The 18239-nt window shown below is 43.8% G+C and overlaps 1 long non-coding RNA gene and 2 other non-coding genes across 3 annotated transcripts; 2 read left to right on the top strand and 1 right to left on the bottom strand.

Annotated features, from left to right (window-relative positions):
- Positions 1 to 3752: 3752 nt before the first annotated feature.
- LOC130707389 (uncharacterized) lies at positions 3753 to 6142 on the bottom strand. The gene is made up of 2 exons (XR_009007285.1): positions 5996 to 6142; positions 3753 to 4743 (listed from the first exon to the last, which is right to left on the bottom strand). It is a non-coding gene; the product is annotated as an uncharacterized LOC130707389 (long non-coding RNA).
- Positions 6143 to 13244: 7102 nt separating this feature from the next.
- On the top strand, positions 13245 to 13350 carry TRNAL-CAA (transfer RNA leucine (anticodon CAA)). Its single transcript has 2 exons — positions 13245 to 13282; positions 13305 to 13350. It is a non-coding gene; the product is annotated as a tRNA-Leu (tRNA).
- A 300-nt stretch (positions 13351 to 13650) lies between these two features.
- On the top strand, positions 13651 to 13722 carry TRNAE-CUC (transfer RNA glutamic acid (anticodon CUC)). The gene has a single exon. It is a non-coding gene; the product is annotated as a tRNA-Glu (tRNA).
- Positions 13723 to 18239: the final 4517 nt, after the last annotated feature.

Raw genomic sequence — 18239 nt, 5'->3', positions numbered from 1 at the left:
CTGCCCCACTGTGTCCTCTTCCTTCTCCTTCATAGCACACTCATAGTTCTCTGAAATCAGTTTAGGAACTTATTTGCTTGTGTGTTTGTTGTTTGTATATGATAATTGTTGGCTATCCCAAGCTTCTCCTCTGTGGCCTAAACAGCCCAAATGACATGCTGTCCGATCATAAGCTACCCTTTAGGATGAAGCCACTATGTCCTGTCGATATCATACTCTTGAATTGTGGTACCAATGACTCAACATGATATTTGTCTGCCCAGTATAAGGTTGGAAGAAAGATCACCCACCTTATTCCAGATACTTTACTAATTAGTGAAGATCCTTCATTCATCAAAAGAACAGGACTCCACAGGGGACAAACAGAAAAAAAGACTTTATTCTTTCCCCTCATGGTCCCTTACTAGACATCTGCAAAATCCTAATTTCTCTGTCCCATGGATGAAATCACAAGTGGGTTCCATAATTCTTGGTTACTCTTAGTTAATAAAAAGTCCTTTATTGATTTGAGACCCAAGAACACTCTTGGTTCTGTCAGTCTGATACTGTTCAAAATAATAAAGCTCTAAACTCCTTAATCCTCCAATAACCCTCTCCAAAGAAATCCTCTTTTTTTCTCTCAGCCTCTCTTCAATTTCTTATATCATTGAAGTAAGGGATGAGCCAAGCCTCATCCTTTGTAATAAATCCTGAAGAGAAGCACTAACTTCTTTGGCATGGAGGGGAAGGGGGGATTCTCTATATTTGTTCTCTGCCTTTAGTGATACCTCAGCCCAATCTGAGACTTTAAGAGTTCCATTTTATCACCCCATTGCAAAGGTTAAGATTAAATTTGAGCTTTTTGTAGCTTTAGCTCTGTTGAGTTACACAGAGTTTACAGTCTCCTGAAACTGCCAATTCTTTTTTCACGTTAAGTTCGTTAAGTCTCCCTATGAAGAACTTGTGAGCTAGGCGTAGGGATCCATGTGGGGGACATTACATTTATCCTCATGACATTTATTTTTCCTGGACTCCAGATGGCACCCTAGCTTCCTCCTTATCCCCTGCCTTGGGAAAAGCCATATCTAATAATACTGCTGTATCCTCTTAGTTCTCAGTATCTTCTCTCTAAATAGAAAAACCACCTTCCACTCCCCTGGTCCAAGAAGAGCCAAACTGCTACAGCGTGGTAACAAACCGGTGATCCGAAATCCTGAGACGGCTCATTTGAAGTGGAGAAGGAGCACTCCACAGGCAGTTTATGCCCCAAATTTCATGAGACCCACAGACAGGATTAGACCTTCTCAGGCCCCAAGTCTATGCACGAGTCCTTCCTCCCACCCTTTGTCTCCCCCTCATCCAATCAACGTCCGGCATCTGTTTTCTCCAGCCAATTAGCATCTCCAGGAGCCCTGTCCCGTTTGTCCTCGACCCCTGACCATCAGTGGGCGGTGCCTGCGTTCTGCGGACAGTCACACCCGAGCGTGGCCCGCCACTGCCCTCCGTGAGGCCATGTGGGCGGGGCGGGACAGTAGATAAGAGACGCGGGCCGCTTCTGCTCGTGGCAGGATAGCTCGCCCGCCCTGCGTCTGGAGACCCAAGTCCCAGCCCGGGAGGGCTGAGGACATGAAGGAGAAGGAGGCCGGCTCCCGGGAGACTCGCCGTCGGGAATGCTGCAGCAGCAGGGGTGCTTTCGGCGGCTGCGGCAGGGGGCGCGGCGGAGCACAGGACGCCGGTCGCGGGGAGACATTGTGTTCCAGGTGCTGAAGCAGCAGCTGTCCAGAGACGCCGTGGTCATACTGCACGTAGTGGAACGGGACCTCTTCAACCAGATAGCGCGCTAGGTGACCCGGCTCAGGCGGAAGGGCGCGGACCTACGAGACGAGCGCCGGGCCACCGGGACTGCTGAGATCCGCGCCGCCCTCCGGTCGCTCCTGTCCGCGAGAGCTGCGTTTCGTGCCCGCACGTTTTCCTTCCTGGCGTGTGGCCGGAGGGTGTACCGCGCGCTGCCCGCGCTAGTCCGGAGGAGCGGGCTCTGCCTGGGGTGTCCCTGGGACAGGCCCTGCTGCCGAATGTTTGCGGAAAATCGCAGATTTACAGATATAACTAGGTTATCATCCAGGCTGTAGCAGAGATACGTGCACCTGGGCCTTTGGTGTGTTGCGGAAGAAATGAAGGTGTTTGCAGAGTAAATACCCAGAAAAGGAAGAAACATTTAAAATCAGGCAGGGATGTCATGGGCTCAGGTAAAGGTCCAAGCAAACGTGGGAGGTTAGAATCCAGGCACCTGGACCACTCCTTATGCCTCACCCCCTGGTGAAGATGGAAATAAAGGGAAATCTGATTTGCTCTCAGTAGAACCTGGCTTCTTATGTGCTGCTTTGTGGGGTGTATGTGATGGGTGAGGAAAGCTCAGACAAAGATAGGGTTCCTCCAATAGAGGAAGTGTCCTGTCTCCTCCCCTCCATCCCTAGTTCAGTATTTCTCCTCTTAGTCATCTTCATCCCCTGTACCAGGTCTTTGCACTGTTGTGCTTGTGTATTCAAATGTAGATGAGAGGTGAAGAAGCCAGAAGGGCAAGTAGAGAGTGCTGACAAAACACTAGCCACCCAAACCAAGCTTACTAGGGGAAGAGGAGCCTGAAATGAGGACTGAAGGGTAAGGAAGAGTCCTTCCCATTCCCACACAGGCCCCCTACATTTTTCTCCTATTTCCTGGCAAGATAGGACTCCCCATCTAGAGCTCCCTGCTGCTTTCCTCTCATCCTGCTCCACTTCCTGGGTTTATTCTTTCCCTTTCATCTCTGTTCTCTCTTATTCCTGTTTTATTCTCTCCATTTACTGTCATTTCTTCTGTTTTACTTCTGACTACCCCTTTTTCCTTCTTTCTGGCCCTCCATGCATATTCTTGCCTCCCTTTTCTTTCTGTCTTCTCCCCTTTTCCTTGCCTGTCTTTCATCTATTTTTCTCTGTACCTAGAAAGTTTTACATTTGGGCCAAAAATGGATCCAACCAATCCTCTACTGCCATCTTCCAGCATCAGGCTTCCAATACAGAAGCTCCCCCATCTCTCCTTGCTTCCACCCTCCCCACACCAGGACCTGGTGAATCTTGCCCTCCACAGACTGTCCATTCAACTGGTGAAAAATGAAGCTACTTCCACCAGTGAGAACTGGGAAACATGGTTGGAATTCCCTCATTGTCAATCTTCAGTTTACTTTCTCCAGGAGTATCTAAAACAGCTGTGGCTAAACTTCCCGTTGGGAGCCCTGAGCAGAGACTGCAGTCTGCTGGATTAGAGTGTTGGTCTTCATGCCTCATCAGCCTTGACACCCTTTAGGCTTTCTCTGAAGTTCATGCAGAGGCTAACCACACCATCCTTCTTTTCATAGCCCCAAACCCTAATGAAAATGCTCTACCTTGAGAGCTAAATAGACAGGACTTGATCACAAAGCAACTCTTAAGAATCCTAGAAGCTTGCTATAGCTGTGTGTAAAAATGCTCCCCATCAGTGTCTTTCCCATAGCCCTGTTTATCTAGAAGGCCTGGAAAAGGAGGAAAGGAGGTAACCTGCTAACAGCCCCAGCAGTAAAATGAGGTGAGAAGCATGTTTAGTAGGTGAGGACATGTGCTGGGAAAAACTTTTGTTGTAAGGCCTGCTTCTGATTATGCCAACCCTCTCCCTGGGTTGTAAAGACACCCAACACGATGCCTAAAACAAAATGCTTACCCCTCAGCCTTCTCCACCAAGAAAACCCAAGTCTGGCTATTGCATCTGTTGAGATGACTATTTCAAGTTTATTAACTGAAGTCTTGATATTCTGAAGGCAGTAATTTCAGACTAGAAAGCAAAACTGAGCTCTTGGTGGACACTGGGAAAAGGAGATGGGATCTGAAAGTTGCTTGGTACCAAGAAGTGGATGGTGTTCAAGGGGCATACAAGAAAATTGTTGGAGATAAGTGAGGTGGTTCACATCTCCACTAAGACTGGAAAATAAGTCTATATTTTCTTGGAGCACTTTAAGGTCATGACAACAGAGTGAACAGTGATATGGGGGTGGTCATGGGGAATGGCTTGCAGGAAACATTTTCTCCCTTGCCATGTGCACCACTGCAGTCCAACACGGAAAGAGGAGGAGAGATGGCAGAGCACTGTGGGAGGCTTTTTAGAAGCCATTATAAGACCCCCTTCGTAACCCAAGCATCTAGACCTACTGAGTCACCTACTCCCTGCCAACACCATATACTGGAGCCTAGGAGATAGCAGATGTGATGCTGGTGAGTCCTCCAGGATCTCCAAAGCCATTACTAGCTGAGGGTCTGGGACTTGCTGATCTATTAAAGCTCAGTTTATCTTGAAGGAATCTTGTCTTGGGGGTGGGCAGGACAGGGGAAAAGGAATGTCAAAGGAGAGCAGGGAAACAACTGGGAAGCTTGGGGGAAGGACCCTGAGGCACTAAGGAGACAAAGTTCCAAGAGCAGGAAGAAAAGACTCCTCTAAATCAGATGACCCTGACTCTTCATTATTGTTCCATCCTCCACCCCATAACTCCTACCCTGCCCTAGCCTGGTACCACCTCCTCCTCAGCCTGCCCCCAATTCTTGCTCTGCCAATCATCTCCACTTCACCCAGCTCCCTACAGCAAGGTAAGAAGACACCTTAAGTCCCAGGGCATTGTTATCTTGTACTTGTGCATCTACTTCCAGGAGGTGAAACAGCAAAAAGGCAGCCGAGTGGATTTAGAACCAGAGTCAGGGGCATTGCCTGTAAAGAGTTTAAATACAAAAATAAAACCAAATAAGTCAGTGCTTTTTACTTACCATCACACCCTATCAATCATAAACAATGTTTGTGATAAAACACTTCGCCCAGGTAAAATCTCCTAGTGGTCTAAATTCTAAACAATTGTAGAATTACAGTTCAGTTAGTCTATCTCAAGATCCTTATGCTTCAAGTAGCACATTCTTATTTGTCCTTTAATAAACATTACATTCTACATGGAAGTTAATTTGGAGAATTCCCATTACTGGGTTGGCCCACTCGGCTACACATGCTCACTTCCAAAGTAAGTTCCTAACAGTTTGGTTTGGAAGCATTTGAGCTCACTTTGGGCACATATAGCATCTCTATGGCTTAAGGTACCACATATACCTGCATTTAAATAGTGGATTCAAAATAAACCATAGCACAGTGGTTGTAAAGATGGAGATTCAAACTTGGGTTAAACAGTTCTGTCATTCTACATAGCCACTTGCCTGGAAGCTAAAGTGGCGAAACAGTGTAAACTACGAAGTGTAATATGTTTGGTGAGTACAGAATTTAGTTTATGCATGAAATATTTTATGGAATTTGAACATTTTTTAAAATTGAAAAATCGAGAATAAATGAATCTAGAAAAGAAAATATCACATCAGTAGTAGAATTTAGCCAAATAGCTTTAAAGCTTTCCTCAGTCCTGCCCAGCAGTCCTATGCACTGCATCTTCTTGCTACCTGGCAACATTTCAGTTCCTCTCAAAGGGTATTCTAGGTATTTCAAGTATCTTGCTCTAACACCACCTCTCTTTCTAGTCCACTCCTTCTGGTCCACTCTTTTTTTTTTTTACATCTTTATTGGAGTATAATTGCCTTACACTGGTGTGTTAGTTTCTGCTGTATAACAAAGTGAATCAGTTATACATATACGTATGTCCCCATATCTCCTCCCTCTTGCATCTCCCTACCACCCTCCCTATCCCACCCCTCTAGGTGGACACAAAGTACTGAACTCATCTCCCTGTGCTATACGGCTGCTTCCCACTAGCTATCTATTTTACATTTGGTAGTGTATATATGTCCATGCCACTCTCTCACTTTGTCCCAGCTTACCCTTCCCCCCCCCGATGTCCTCAAGTCCATTCTCTATGTCTGAGTCTTTATTCCTGTCCTGCCCCGAGGTTCTTCAGAACCTTTTTTTTTTTTTATATTCCATATATATGTGTTAGCATATGGCATTTGTTTTTCTCTTTCTGACTTACTTCACTCTCTATGACAGTCTCTAGGTCCATCCACCTCACTACAGATAACTCAATTTCGTTTCTTTTTATGGCTGAGTAATATTCCATTGTATATGTGTGCCACATCTTCTTTATCCATTCATCTGTCGATGGACACTTAGGTTGCTTCCATGTCCTGGCTATTGTAAATAGAGCTGCAGTGAACATTGTGGTACATGACTTTTTTTGAATTATGGTTTTCTCAGGGTATATACCCAGTAGTGGGATTGCTGGGTCATATGGTAGTTCCATTTTTAGTTTTTTGAAGAACCTCCATTCTGTTCTCCATAGCGGCTGTATCAATTTACATTCCCACCAACAGTGCAAGAGGGTTCCCTTTTCTCCACACCCTCTCCAGCATTTATTGTTTGTAGATTTTTTGATGATGGCCATTCTGACAGGTGTGAGGTGATACCTCATTGTAGTTTTGATTTGCATTTCTCTAATGATTAGTGATGTTGAGCATCCTTTCATGTGTTTGTTGGCAATCTGTATATCTTCTTTGGAGAAATGTCTGTTTAGGTCTTCTGCCCATTTTTGGATTGACTTATTTGTTTTTTTGAGATTGAGCTGCATGAGCTGCTTGTAGATTTTGGAGATTAATCCTTTGTCAGTTGCTTCGTTTGCAAATATTTTCTCCCATTCTGAAGGTTGTCTTTTCGCCTTGTTTATGGTTTCCTTTGCTGTGCAAAAGCTTCTAAGTTTCATTAGGTCCCATTTGTTTATTTTTGTCTTTATTTCCATTTCTCTAGGAGGTGGGTCAAAAAAGATCTTGCAGTGATTTATGTCATGGGTACCAAAAGCATGAGCAACAAAAGAAAAATAGATAAATTACACGTAATCAAAATTAAAAATTTTGTGCATCAAGGACATTATGAAGAATGAAAAGACAACCTACAGAATGGAGAAAAATATTTGCAAGTCATATAGCTAATAAAGGTTTAGTATCCAGAATATACAAAGAACTCTTACAACTGAATAACAAAAAGACAAACAACCCAAGTTTTTAAATGGACAAAGAAATAGCCATTTCTCCAAAGAATACATACAAATGGCCAACAAGCACATGAAAATATATTAGTCTTTAGGGAAATGCAAATTAAAACCACAGTGAGGCACCACTTCATACCCAGTAGGGTGGCTATAATCAAAAAAAAAAAAAAAAAAAGCAGCTGGGGAGGGAATAGGAGAAATTGGAACCCTCATACATGGCCAGTGGGAATGTAAATTGTTCAACAACTGTGGAAAATAGATTCTAATGACCCAAAATAGAATTACCAATAACCCAGCAATTCTATTCCTAGGTATTTACCCAAAGAATTGAAAACAGGTACTTAAACACATGTACACATCAGTTTATAGGAGCACTATTCATAATAGCTAAAATTGCCCAAATGTCTATCAATGGACAAATTGTGATATATCCATACAATGAAATATTATTCAGCCATGAAAAGGAATGAAGTAATGATACATGCTACAATATGGATGCACACTTACTTGGTGTGTGAGCTAAGTGAAAGAAGCCCTGCACAAAAGATTGTATATAATATGATTCTATTTATATGAAATGTCCAGAATAGGTATATTCACAGAGATATAAAGCAGATTGGTGGTTGCCAGGGGCTAGAGGAAGGGAGGAATGGGGAGTGCTGGGGACTGAATTGTGCCACCCCAAATTTACATGTTGAAGCCCTACTCCCCAATGTGACGATATTTTAAGATGGGGCCTTTGGGAGCTAATTAGGTTAAGACAAGTTCATGAGGGTGGGGCCCTCAGAACCATGAGAACATAAATTTTTATTAAGCCATCCAGTCTATGGTATCTTATTATAGGAGCTCAAGCTGACTAAGACAGGGAGTAACTGCTTAACAGGTACAAGGTATGCTTTTGTGATGATGAAAATATTTTGGAGATAGTGGTTGTACAACATTGTGAATGTACTAAATGCTACTTTGAATAGTTAATTTTATGTTATATCAATTTCTCCTCAGGTTTTTTTTTTTTTTAATAAATGTATTTATTTATTTTTGGCTGTGTTGGGTCTTCGTTGCTGTGCGCGTGCTCTCTCTAGTTGCGGCGAGTGGGGGCTACCTTCGTTGCAGTGTGCAGGCTTTTCGTTGCAGTGGCTTCTCTTCTTGCGGAGCTCGGGCTCTAGGCGCACGGGCTTCAGTAGTTGTGGCACGCTGGCTTCAGTAGTTATGGTATGCGGGCTCAGTAGTTGTGGCTCACGGGCTCAGTAGTTGTGGCTCGCGGGCTCTAGAGCACAGGCTCAGTAGTTGTGGCTCAGGGGCTTAGTTGCTCTGCCTCATGTGGGATCTTCCCAGACCAGGGCTTGAACCCATGTCCCCTGCATTGGCAGGTGGATTCTTAACCACTGTGCCACCAGGGAAGTCCCTCCTCAGTTTTTTTTTTTAAACAAACAAAAACTATGAGAAGTAGTCTTCACCACATGGCCAGAGGGGTCCAGAGAATGCTAAGAAGTGTAACAACACTGGATCATTGCCATCAATACAACACATCATGTAATGTCTGTTTTCAAACAAACCCAAACCTTGATTCTGTGGTCTCCTGCAGCTAGCATTCCATATTGCTGATGCCATTTAAGGCAGAACACCTCCCAAAGGGCATCAATATCTACTGTCATCACCTCCAGTCTGTCCTCCAACCTCACCAGAACGCTGCTCCACTGGGTTCTCAAGTTACTCTCCTCGGCAGCATTGGACAGTTGATCACTTTCTTTTCCTCTACCCTCTTTCTCCACATGGCTTCTACAACACCACAGTCTCCTCTTTTTCTTTCTTTCCCACTGGCCATTCTTTCTCAGCCTTCTATGCTGCTTCCTCCTCTTTCTCAACTTATTGGAATGTCCCAGGGCTCGGTCTTTGGCCTCTATACCCACTTTCCAGGTGAGCTCATCCTGTTATATGGCTTTTTTTTTTTTTGCCCCAGGCGGCAGGCGGGATCTTAGCTCCCTGACCAGGGATCGAACCCGTGTCCCCTGAAGTGGGAGTGCGGAGTCCTAACCACTGGACTGCCAGCGAATTCCCTGTTTTATGGCAGGGATACAAATAAATACAATTTATTGGCCAATGACCTTCCACTTTATATCTCCCACTGTACTCCAGATGCTGGTATCTATCTGCTACTTGACTCCTCTACCAGGCAATTAAAAGTTTTTTTAATTTAATTTAATTTATTTTTTTATACGCCAGGTTTTTATTAGTTATCCATTTTATGCATATTAGTGTATACATGTCAATCCCAGTCTCCCAATTCATCACACCACCCGCCCACCTCCCGCCACTTTCCCCTCTTGGTGTCCATACGTTTGTTCTCTACATCTGTGTCTCTATTTCTGCCCTGCAAACCGATTCATCGGCACCATTTTTCTAGGTTCCACATATATGCGTTAATATACGATATTTGTTTTTCTCTTTCTGACTTACTTCACTCTGTATGACAGTCTGTAGATCCATCCACATCTCAACAAATAACTCAATTTCGTTCCTTTTTATGGCTGAGTAATATTCCATTGTATATATGTACCGCATCTTCTTTATTCCATCTGTCTGTCGATGGACACTTAGGTTGCTTCCATGTCCTGGCTATTGTAAATAGTGCTGCAATGAACATTGGGGTGCATGGGTCTTTTTAAATTATGGTTTTCTCAGGGTATATGCCCAGTAGTGGGATTGCTGGGTCATATGGTAGTTCTATTTTTAGTTTTTTAAGGAACCTCCATACTGTTCTCCATAGTGGCTGTATCAATTTACGTTCCCACCAACAGTGCAAGAGTGTTCCCTTTTCTCCACACCCTCTCCAGCATTTGTTGTTTGTAGATTTCCTGATGATGCCCATTCTAACTGGTGTGAGGTGATACCTCATTGTAGTTTTGATTTGCATTTCTCTAATAATTAGTGATGACTAACAGGCATCTTAAACTTGAAGATCAAAAACAATACTCTCCCTCTTCCACACTCTGCCTCCTCCCTGCCTTCCCTATTAGCCAATTGCTCAGGCCCAAATTCCTCTAGTTACACGCCACTTCTTTACTTCTTGTGCATCAACAAATCTTATTGGCTCCATCTTAGAAATATATCCAGAATTCAACTATCTCTCACCACCTGGCCTGCTGTTCCCCTGGTGCATCCAAGGGAGCTTGCACTAGCCTCTCAACTCTTCTCCTTGCTTCAGTCATGCACTCTGCAGTCCACTCTCCATATAGCAGGCAGAGGATCCTTGGAAAGCAGGCCATATCTTACCAAACCTCAGCTCTCCTCTTCACTCAGGCTGGCACGAGGCCCTCTCATTCAGTTCCAGCCACGTTGTCTGTTTTGCACTCCTTTCTGGCCTTTGCATCTGTTCTCTCTCCCCACAGATATTCTATCTGGTTGCTCCCTGACTCTCTTCAAATGTCTGCTCAAAAGCCACACCCTGAGAGGCCTTCTGAACCACTTACATCTCTCTCTACCCTTCTTTCTCTATTTTTCTTCACAGTACTTATCATTCCCCACATATAATCATTTTGTTTATTTTCCATCTTTCTTTGCTGGAATGTGAGCTTCTTGAGCACAGACATTTTGTTTTCTTCTCTGCTGCATCCCTGGTCCTTGCCCTCCAGGGTCTCAGAGGATTTTCTGGGTGAGCTAGAAGGAATGAAGGCAGATCAGGCATGTTGAGGAAAAAACAGCTAGCTCACTGGGGTACATGGGAGACTGTGAGGTAAGGTCAGGCTGGCCAGAAGTTCCTGAAGGCCAAGTAGGCCACCAGAGAAATTAGGATATTATTGTCAGGGTTGTGGAAAACATCCCTCCCCTTCTCTCAATGCTTATGTCCTCCCTTCAGTTAAGGCTCCAATGTGAAAGAAATGATTATCCAAAACTTGGAAGTAGAAAAGAGATTATTAGTGACAAAATTTCCCTCTTTGACCAAAATTTAGTCAGGCTCCTCTGAGCCCTCTTTTCAACTAGGCCTTGACCTTGCGCTTCCATGTCCTGCCTTGTAGAGTCTAATTTTAATAAGAATCCTGCTAGTTAGTCTAGTGAGGATCCCCCCACCTTTAATACCTGATCACCCTCCACAGCTAATCAAACTCCTCATCCCCACCATCCTCCAGGTGATATCTGATGACCCTGGCCTGCAGAAATCCTATTACATCAGTTTAGCAAGAATCTCTCTACTCTTGATGTCTCTTCTTAGCCATTTTGCAACCAGAGACCCCACCCTGTTCCTTAGCTATAAATCCCCACTTTTCCTTGCTGTATTTGGAATTGAGCCCAGTTCTATTATATAAGGTCTCTTTTCCCCTATTGCAGTAGTTCCCGGATAAAATGTGTTTTTAGTGCTTTAACTGCTATTCGGCTCTGATTCTCTTGGACACTAGGTGTCCTTACAGCTTAGCATTGTCTAGCAGATCTTTTGGGGATTATCTGCTTCCATGTGCACCCTTGATTGGCTTCTACTGACTTTATTTTACAATTCTATATGGGTAGAAATTAACTTGTAGAAAACCAGTTTCTGTCTGAGAGCAAGGCCAAAGATTCCTATTTATAGCAATACAAACAAAATTTGTCAGAGATGCACCTGATTTATCTCTAGTGGAAAAAAACAACCCCAAAGTAGTGACCTTACCTTAAACATCACAGTTTATTATACCCTTAATATATTAACCTGTCTTCCATCTGTTAGCAATCTCTTTTCAACATTCCTTTGGCTGACTATTAAAAAAATATCTTCAAAATCTCCTTTGAATTGCTTATAACATCTTATAGAGCCCCTCATTAATGAGTTGAGTAAAATCTTGATACTTGTGCATCATTCATATATTTGCATGGGAGTCATGTGTTTTACTTTTTGAAAATTATTTTTAGAAAAAGTCACTGCAGTGAGGTCTTACTTGATCAAGCTGGTCTAAAAATAGACCGCCACCATCTCATTGCCCTGCTTCTGTTTTGTCCTTACAGCCTGTATGTTTGTTTGTGCTGACTGTGCCCTTCACTGTCAGTCAGCTTGCCAGGGCAGGAATTTTGTTCCTGCTATATCAATAAAGACTCAATGAACAAATGAATGAATGAGTGAGTGAATGGTATGTGGTCTGGAGCACAGGAGTGGGGACTTTCCGTTTGATGCTAAAGCACTCTTGCTATCTTTGCACTCCTTTGTTAACTGCTCCCCTGAACTCTTTTTCAACTAGGCCTGTCTTTTGGACTTCCATGTTTCTCTCTACAATGTCCATTTTTAGCAAGAATCCTGCTAAATATGTTTAACCAGAATGCCCCATCCTTGATATGTGATCACCCTGAATATATAATGGGGCTCCTTGTCCTCTACCATCTGCCAGGTGATGTCTGATATCCTGGCCTACCTTAAGCAAGAACCCTGTTAGATCGGTTTGTACAGAATCCCCCCCTTAGTAATTTTCCATCCAGTGACGGCCCCCCACCTCTCTCTTTGGCTATAAATTTCCACTCTACCTTGTTGTACTCAGAGCTGAGTCCAATCTCTCCTCCCCCACTGCAAGACCCTGGTGCAGTGGTACCTACACATATCTTGATAACGCCCCCCTTGAATAAAGTCTTCCTTACAGTGCTTTAACAAGTGTCATGAATGAATTTTTTTTCTTGAACGCTGATCTCCCCATTATCTCTAACCACGGCTGGGTGACTTGGCAGAGGAAGAGGGGTGCACCTTAAGAGGATGGGTATGCCAGGGACAATAAGGCAGAAAGCCCTCATAATTTTGAAACAACAACAGTAATCACTGTCGCTTACCCTGTGCCAAGCGTACATTCCAGTGCTTTCCTTGTATTCACTCGTCTAGCCAGTTTTCGCAGCTAGGGCCAGGAATGTGCGGCGGGAACCCGGGATCTGGCAGTGGCGGGTACCCCAGGTGGGCTGCATCCTGGCGCTTTCTCTTTGCCTTTGCTGCTATAGTTTCCCTCCTTTGCTGGGCCGGGTGGTCACTAACCCGTCTGGTTTTCTAGCGGGATTGTCCTTGCTTCTGGAGATTCGGCTCGATCTCCGGCTTCGCCCGGGAGAGCGAGGTTGGGCACTCCGGAGTGCCCGGTGTCCTACAAGAGCTCCGCGGCTGGCGGCCGTGGCCTGGCAGGCGGTTCTCCTTTGCCCTGGCCGGGCGGATCCAGCGACAGCCCGCCCGGGCCGTGAGGCGGGGCAGCGCAGCAGGCTGCCGCAGGAAGCAGGCTCTGTGTGAGTAAGCAGTTTGCCGCGTGTCAGGATGGCCGAGTGGTCTAAGGCGCCAGACTCAAGGTGTGTACCTTCCCTATGGGCATTCTGGTCTCCGAATGGAGGCGTGGGTTCGAATCCCACTTCTGACAGGCGCTTTTTGCCACCTTCGGCTAGGCTAACATATGCAAGAACATTTCCCCCGTGCTGCTGGCGGTTGTTTTTTTTTTTTTTTTTTCCTGTTTTCTGAGAAGGCAGCCATATTCAGACTTTACCGTTCCTGCTGTTCTCCACTGCCTGTTTTTTCGGATTTACAGTGGCCGAGAGACTGTCTAGGTGGAAAAGGGAGGCGGTGTAAGTACCCGAGGTTCATGTAATCATATTCACGAACCCAGTTTACGTCACACCTTTTACACTTAGTCTAGCTCGATGTAGAAGCCACTGTCGTGTGCTCCCTGGTGGTCTAGTGGTTAGGATTCGGCGCTCTCACCGCCGCGGCCCGGGTTCGATTCCCGGTCAGGGAAAGCTGTGCTTTTTGTTCCAACGTTTCAACTTAACCTCAAAAATACAGTATTTGCTTCTTTTTGGGAGAAAGTAATTACCAGAGGTGAGAGTTATTCTGGTTAAGGGGTGCTAGCTGTTTGTGAATCATTGTCCTATACCTACAATACCTTAATTAGGAAGGGAAGAACATTGCGGACAGCGCTAAATGATCCCAAAAGAAAACCCTGGTGCTGCCACAAGTGCCAGTCTTCCAATGCCCAGGGTTAAAAAAAATCTCCCCGAATGCCCAAACTACCATTAGAATGGCAGATGTCACCTAGAGGGGGACTCAGGAAGGTCTTAGCTCCTCACAATGGCTCAGGCAAGTTTTACTATGAAAAGAAGTCAGGAGATTCTCTCCCACCCCAACATCTACCTTTTTATTTTGAAAGTAAATTGAAATAATTAAAACAATGACCCAACGAACACCGGTGTTCTTTCTACCTACATACGACATAGGTTAATATTTTGCCACATTTTCTCTTTCTCTCTAGACAGATAGAGCTTCCCCAGCCTCCCACCCATTTGAAAGTTGCAGACAGTTTTACACTACTCCATGTCACACCTGAGAAAATTAACGTTAACTTGTCATCATCAGATACCAGTGCACGTGCAAATTTCCCCTAATTGTTCCCAAAATATCTTTTATAGCTGCTTTTTGAAAGTTTTTATTCTAGAAACTTTCACTGCCCATTTTTCTATTGTGACACCTGCGGAAAATAATCTATTTTAGTAATAAAAACACTGGTCACACTTAAGTTCTATCTTAATAGCTGTATAATATTCTGACCCTCTATGCTTAATTTGTTGTTTTTCAAAGTATTCATTTCTCCCTGGGTACCTTTTTTAGCCCTCCAGGCCAGAGCTGTTAGGATATATTCTACCTCCATGTTAGTTACAAGCGGGCTTGCCAAACGACCCCAGGCCTTGGACAAGTAATTTTGCCTCTACTTTTCTGTGTGCTAGCAGTTGGCTTTTTTTTTGTAATCCAGCCTTGTGCGGAGTATAGCATGGTGAATGATGGCTGGTGGTCAGGTTGAGCTGAGTTCAAGTCCTGACTGGACTTTTCAGAAGGCAAGATGTCTATCCTCTCTAAGCTTTAGTTTTCTCATCTACAAAACTGGCCAATCAAAGGATGAAGAAGAAAGAGAATGAAATTCCATCTAACCTTTAAGTTTCATTTTGAAATCTTCCCTCATCTTCAAAAGGAATTGGAAGGAATCTAAAAATAAAAAAACAAAGGATTTAAAAAAAAAAGCTGGGAAGACATACATCTAAATGTAACTGATTTTCTGTGGTAGGATTAGGAAAAATTTAAATTTTCTTTGCTGTAATGTCATGCATTTGCTGATTTTTCTACCATGAGTATATAAAACTTATTAGTAGAAGAATAATACAACTTATTTGAAAAATTGCTCACACCTTACACAAGAATCAACTCAAAATGAGTCATAGATTTAAATGTAACACATAAAACTATAAAAACTTTATAAGAAAACAGGAGAAAACCTTTAGGACCTAGGGCTTAGTGAAGAGTTCTTAGAAATGACAATAAAAACATGATCCACAAAAGAAAATATTAAATTGGACCTCATCAAAATTAAAAACTTATTCTGCAAAAGACCTTGTTAAGAGGATGTAAAGACAAGCAACAAACAGGAAAAAAAATTTGCAAATGACATAACTGACAAAGGGCTCATATCTAGGATATAATAGAGAACTCTCAAAACTCAATGGTAAAAAAGCAAACAATCCAATTAGAAAATGAGCCAATGACATGACAAGACATTTATGTTCAACGTTGTTGAAGTGCAAATTAAAGTCACAATGAGATATCACCACAAGCTTTTCAGAATAGCTAAAATAAAAAGCAGTGACAACACCAAGTGCTAGCGAGGATGAAGAGAAAGTAGATCACTTATTCATTGTTAGTGGGAATGTAAATGGTATAGCCATTTAGGAAAGAGTCTGACAATATTTTACAAAACTAAACATGAACTTACCATATGACCCAACAATTACATACTTAGGCATTTATCCCAGAGCAGTGAAAGCTGATATTCACGCAAAAACCTGTACACAAATGTTCATGGCACCCTTATTTGTAACAGCCAAAAAACAGGGAAACAGGGAACAATTGAAATGCCCTTCGATAGGTGAATGGTTAAACAAATGGTGGTACCACCGTACCACAGAATGCTACTCAGCACTAACAACAAATAAACTATCGATGCAGGATACAACTTGGATATACCTCAGGGAATTAGGTAGAGTGAAAAAGTCAATCTCAAAAGGTCACATACTGCATGATTCTATTTATATAAGATTCTATAAATGATAAAATGATAGTGACTGAAAACAGATCAGTGGTTGCTAGGGGTTGTGTTTATTGGGGGGTAGGGAGTGGGGTGGAGGTGACTACAGAGGCATCGCAAGAGGGAGATCTTTGTGTTGATGAAATAGCTCTGTATCTTGATTGTTACTTGCTCCCTACATAATGGATGACATCAGCCTTCAGCAGATATAATCCAGGAAGAAGCCCACCTCTGGCATCCCAAGGTTTTTCCTATTTTATTTCTGACAAACACCATCATCTGTCACTTGTCACACTTATTTGAACATATGTCATAGTCCCTGCTATGGACTGAACATTTTTGTTGCCCCCCCCAAATTCTTATGTTGAAACCTAATCCCCAATATGATGGTAGTCAGAGGTGGTGATTTGGGAGGTGATTAGGTCATGAGGGTTGAGCCCTCATGAATGTCATTAGTGCCCTTATAAAAGAGACCCCAGAGAACTCCCTTGCTCCTGCCACTGTGTGAGGACACAGCAAGAAATTGGGCTCCCAGTAGGAGGGCCCAAATCTGCTGAATCTGCTGGCACCTTAATCTTGGATTTTCTAGACTCCAAAATTGTAAGAAATAAATGTCTGTTGTTTATAAGCCACTCAGTTTATTATATTTTTGTTATAGCAGCCCTTATGGAATAAGACAGTCCCTAAGCTTGTCTCCAAGTTCACCAAAGGCAGGATTTGGGTCTGATTCACCAGATTTCAGAGCCACTATCAGAGTGGTTGTTTAATCCACGTGAACTTCATGTGTACAGTGAGGTAGACTGGGGACTCAGTGAGACTGGGAGCGCCAGCCCCTATGGAGGTGAACATGAGGAAGGAGTCAGAAGCCACACTATGTAGGGAAGTGGTTGAGGTATGGGTCCGTCAATGTTGGGAAAGTCAATCACCAATGAGGCCTGAGTGTCTCTGCACATTCCTGTGGGATATGCTTAAAATGCAAGGCCATGACTGCTCTTTGCTTGGGCTGTTTCTCAGAGTTGTGTTTTAGTGAGCAACGTTGAGGGATGAGATAATGTCTCCTCCCCCACCTCCTACTCATCCCCCACAAAGAGCAGGTTTGCTTACTGCTTGCTGTACAGCTGGCCAATTTTCTGAGTTCAGTGTTCCTCAGCTGCAATGCAACGCCACTACCTGCATGGTGTCTACCTGGGTACCTCTGCATTGCCCCCATTGGGACTTGGTGGCTTGGGGTGCTCATGCTACTTGCTGTGCATGAGTAATAAAATCCTTTGCCTCTGACCCATGAGTCTCTTGTCTTCTGCCAGCATCCATGAAACTGTGGCAAGCTAACTTGTTAGCTTACAAGTAGGATAAGATCCCAGACCCTCCCAGCTGGAGGAGGGTTCTTGGGTACCTTGTTGTTCTGTCCTAGCCTCAGACTCTAAAGAGAATGGCACTTTCTCAGCTGGCTCTGAAGGTACCTTTTTGCCTTTGGTGATGAACTGTCCTTTAACCTCATAGTCACCTGGCCCCTTCCTGTGACCCTCTGGGTGATTACTCATACCTCCAAGAGGTCCTTTAGGGACATAATTCAGGCCAGGTCACTGCCAAATGATGGGCCTCTTTAGACCTCATGCATCTGTCTGCCTGAAAGTTCTCATCAGTATTGACTCCATCTATCTGCCTCCTCACCCCTCAGGGCTGCCAGGCAAAGAAGATCCAGGGGGATAGGAAAAGGATGGAGGGCAGACCATGCAGTTTTGATGCTGTGAATTCTGAGAACTTCTATCACTCAAGCATTCAACATATTCATTGCCGAATGTCAACAACGTGAATTGTTTTTTCAGGAATACAAAAAAAGAATAAGACAGAACCACTGAGTGTAGAAGCAAGAAGATTTAGGGTTAGATGACTTAGGTTTTGATCCCTCTGGACCAGCATTTGTGACCTCACGCAAGTTATTTAACCTCTTGGAAAATCAGTTTTCCTCATCTATAAAATGGAGTAATATTAGACTGTGTACACTGGGGGTTGCTTTAATAACATAGAAGAGCATTGAGCATGTTGCTGGCCACAAGGTTGCCTCCATCTAAGTTCCCAACTTCTCTTAAAATTCACAGTCACGGGAGATGGAGGAGTAGACCTGGGGAGGGGAGGTAGGGCTAGACTCAGATTAAAGGAATAACAGAAGAGCCAAGGACCCC

The sequence above is a fragment of the Balaenoptera acutorostrata genome, chromosome 2 (genome assembly GCF_949987535.1).
Source record: "Balaenoptera acutorostrata chromosome 2, mBalAcu1.1, whole genome shotgun sequence".
In the NCBI taxonomy this organism is placed as follows: domain Eukaryota; kingdom Metazoa; phylum Chordata; class Mammalia; order Artiodactyla; family Balaenopteridae; genus Balaenoptera; species Balaenoptera acutorostrata.
The sequence above is the reverse complement of the archived record's forward strand: the minus strand, read 5'-3'. Positions and strand labels throughout refer to the sequence as shown.